The sequence below is a fragment of the Bos taurus genome, chromosome X (assembly GCF_002263795.3).
Source record: "Bos taurus isolate L1 Dominette 01449 registration number 42190680 breed Hereford chromosome X, ARS-UCD2.0, whole genome shotgun sequence".
NCBI lineage: Eukaryota > Metazoa > Chordata > Mammalia > Artiodactyla > Bovidae > Bos > Bos taurus.
The window spans coordinates 135,375,662-135,379,251 of NC_037357.1; the positions used below are offsets into that span (position 1 = coordinate 135,375,662).

General features: G+C 41.5%; 1 non-coding gene across 1 annotated transcript; it reads left to right on the plus strand.

Annotated features, from left to right (window-relative positions):
* Positions 1-841: 841 nt before the first annotated feature.
* On the plus strand, positions 842-948 carry LOC112445226 (U6 spliceosomal RNA). The gene has a single exon (XR_003033595.1). It is a non-coding gene; the product is annotated as a U6 spliceosomal RNA (small nuclear RNA).
* Positions 949-3,590: the final 2,642 nt, after the last annotated feature.

Sequence of the window (3,590 nt, forward strand, 5' to 3'; positions counted from 1 at the left end):
TGCTCTGGGACAACCTAGAGGGATGGAGTAGGGAGGGAGGTGGGAGGGGGGTTCAGGATGGAGGGAACACAGGTATCCCTGTGGCCGATGCATGTTGATGCGTGACAAAAAAAATCATCACAATATTGTAATTATTCTCCAATTAAATAAATTGTTTAAAACAATAGCAACAACAACAAAGGATTATTCACCTCTGAATTAATATAATTCACTTATACAAAGAGATGCTGAACTGTGCAAAATGGCCATGGCTCAATCTTGGCAATGCCCTCCACCATCTGGCATTAGCAGTATTTAGGGAAGGGTGGAAATGAATCATCTTCATTAATTAAATGTATCAGATCCTGCATTTCAGGAAAGCTCTGGAGTGACAGCAACGACTTTATAAGGGAGACAGTAGGAGAAAGCCGAAAATAATGAATCCCACTTTCCATCTCCTTCTTGAGAAACTGCACTGACTCGTATTTAAGAACATCACATTTTGTGATCACCACCAGGAAGGTGAGATGAGAGAGAGACAAAAATCTAGGAGTGCGTTGCCGTGTCAGTTTCTTTCAATTTCCCATCTCTATCTCCTTTTCTTAGTGGACACAGCGTGATTTGTTTCATGCAGAAAGTTACATCCCAGCGGGGATGTTTTTTCCTGCCCAGTTGTGTTGAGATTGGGTACTGTGGTGACTGAACCAATATAACGCTTGCGGGATTATAGGCATGGACAAGATCTCTTCAGGAGGAGATGGAACTCAGTTGGACACAGATTATAGGATCTGTTGTCAGAGGATAAACCGTGCTTTGACCATCTCGCTTAAACATCATGTAATACTCTCAAAAGTACAGCATGGTGGTTGGTTCAGCAGCACATATACTAAAATTGGAACAATACAAAGCAGATTAGCATGGCCCCTGGGCAAGCATGGTATGGAAATTCCTGAAATGTTATATTTAAAAAAAAAAAGTTACAGCATGAAACATTTTCCCCCTAAAGGTTTTCAAATTATAATAGCAACTGCATAATTTTTTTTTTTTACACCATCGGATCTCAGCATTGTTACTGAAAACAAATATATATCTCAAAAGAAGCAAAGTAGCGAAAGATGTCAGGCAAGGTTTGCTTTTACCATACTCGAAACATTAGCATTTTGATATGAATGTGTTCACGTGCAAAACGCACTCACTCTGGATGGATCGTGACACGGTGAGCAGATCATGCAAATTAAGATCGCCCGGTCAATCCTGCTGGTATTTATAATCCTTTGGTGCAAAAGGTCAGCATCTTCTGCTGTGGTTTTTTGATGTTGAGGGTCCAAGGTAGGGTGCAGGGTTCATGTATTACAAGTTGACACTTTGTAGCGCAAATCCCTAAAGAGGTGTTAGTTTATAGGTTTATTAGAGAGATTTTTTCCATATATCAAGGGCTTCCCTTGTGGCTCAGCTGGTAAAGAATCTGCCTGCAATGGAGAGACCTGGGTTCAATCCCTGGGTTGGGAAGATCCCATGGAGAAGGGAAAGGCTACCCACTCCAATATACTGGCCTGGAGAATGGAGTTGCAAAGAGGTGGACATAACTGAGAGACTTTTACTTTTTCACTTCTCTTTCACAAACAGGTTTTTCAATGTGTCAAAGGGCATATGCCTAGGGTTATGCAGTAGATGCTTATGGAGACATTAACCAAAAACAAAAATTAAAATATGCAGAAGGAGAGGAAAAGTTGCTTTACCTGCTTTAGTTGTTGCTATTAAGGAATGGTTGAAGGAAACATACCTTCCTGAGCTTGCAGACTAAAGGACATACTGGTACGTGGGTGGATTTCATGTTAACTTCTATTTTTTTTTTTAAATATGGAGCATCATTTGACTCAACATGGACCCTAGAGACTGTCATACAGAGTGAAGTCGGTCAGAAAGAAAAACAAGTATCGTATATTAATGCATATACGTGGAAACTAGAAAAATTGTTCTGATGATCCTACATGCTATGCAGAAATAGAGACAGGGAGGTGGGGAACACACACGTGGACACCAAGAGGGGGAAGAGCGGGTGGGAGGCATTGGGAGATTGGGGTTGACACATACACACTCTGGATAACTAATGAGGACCGGCTGTGTGGCACAGGACACTCTCGCTGAGCAGATACACACTCTGTGCTGACTTAAACGGGAAGGAAATGCAACACAAAAACAAAAACAGGGGATGTATTGGTATGGACGGTGACTCACTCGGCTGCGCAGCAGAAAATAACACAACTACACTCCAAGAAAAATTAACAGTAAGAGAGAAATAACGAGGAGTCATTCTGTTCTGCAAACAGAAACGACACAGCTAGCTTGAAAGGATTGATGATACACGCTCATCACCGAGGCGTGTTTTCCAACGTACTTTCGGTTCTGAATCTCTCAGTAACGACTGAGTCGACAGCACGGTTGTGTGACCGGACCAACGTCCCCGAATGACTCGGTCCAGTGAAAACTCCTAAAGTTACGTGCATTCCTATATTATGGTTTCTGGGATCTCTGGTTTTGCAAAAGCTGAAACCATGTGTATGATCAGGCCAGGAGAGGAATGCTTACAAGTATTTTTCACTGCAGCTTTCTTGAAGCATTATTGTTTCAAAGACTGGGCATCTTTTGAAATGTATCTCAAATTCCCAGTCTCTTTTCAGTCAATATGGTGATGTCTTTCATTCACTTTTTTTTCTTAATTGCATGCATTCCTTAGTATCTATGTTCACTGATTGACATTCCCACACACAAAAAAATTCTTTTATGTGTATTTTGGAGTATATACAGTCAGTGACCAAGCCTACTGTAAAATACCTTTCATAAGATTAAAAATGATCTTTGTGATAGGCTATGCAGGTCAGGAAGCAACAGTTAGAACTGGACATGGAACAACAGACTGGTTCCAAATAGGAAAAGGAGTTCGGACGGCTGTATATTGTCACCCTGTTTATTTAACTTATATGCAGAGTACATCATGAGAAACGCTGGACTGGAAGAAACACAAGCTGGAATCAAGATTGCCGGGAGAAATATCAATCACCTCAGATATGCAGATGACACCACCCTTATGGCAGAAAGTGAAGAGGAACTCAAAAGCCTCTTGATGAAAGTGAAAGTGGAGAGTGAAAAAGTTGGCTTAAAGCTCAACATTCAGAAAAGGAAGATCATGGCATCTGGTCCCACCACTTCATGGGAAATAGATGGGGAAACAGTGGAAACAGTGTCAGACTTTATTTTTCTGGGCTCCAAAATCACTGCAGATGGTGACTGCAGCCATGAAATTAAAAGACACTTACTCCTTGGAAGGAAAATTATGACCAACCTAGATAGCATATTCAAAAGCAGAGACATTACTTTGTCAACAAAGGTCCGTCTAGTCAAGGCTATGGTTTTTCCTGTGGTCATGTATGGATGTGAGAGTTGGACTGTGAAGAAGGCTGAGCGCCAAAGAATTGATACTTTTGAACTGTGGTGTTGGAGAAGACTCTTGAGAGTCCCTTGGACTGCAAGGAGCTCCAACCAGTCCATTCTGAAGGAGATCAGCCCTGGGATTTCTTTGGAAGGAATGATGCTAAAGCTGAAACTCCAGT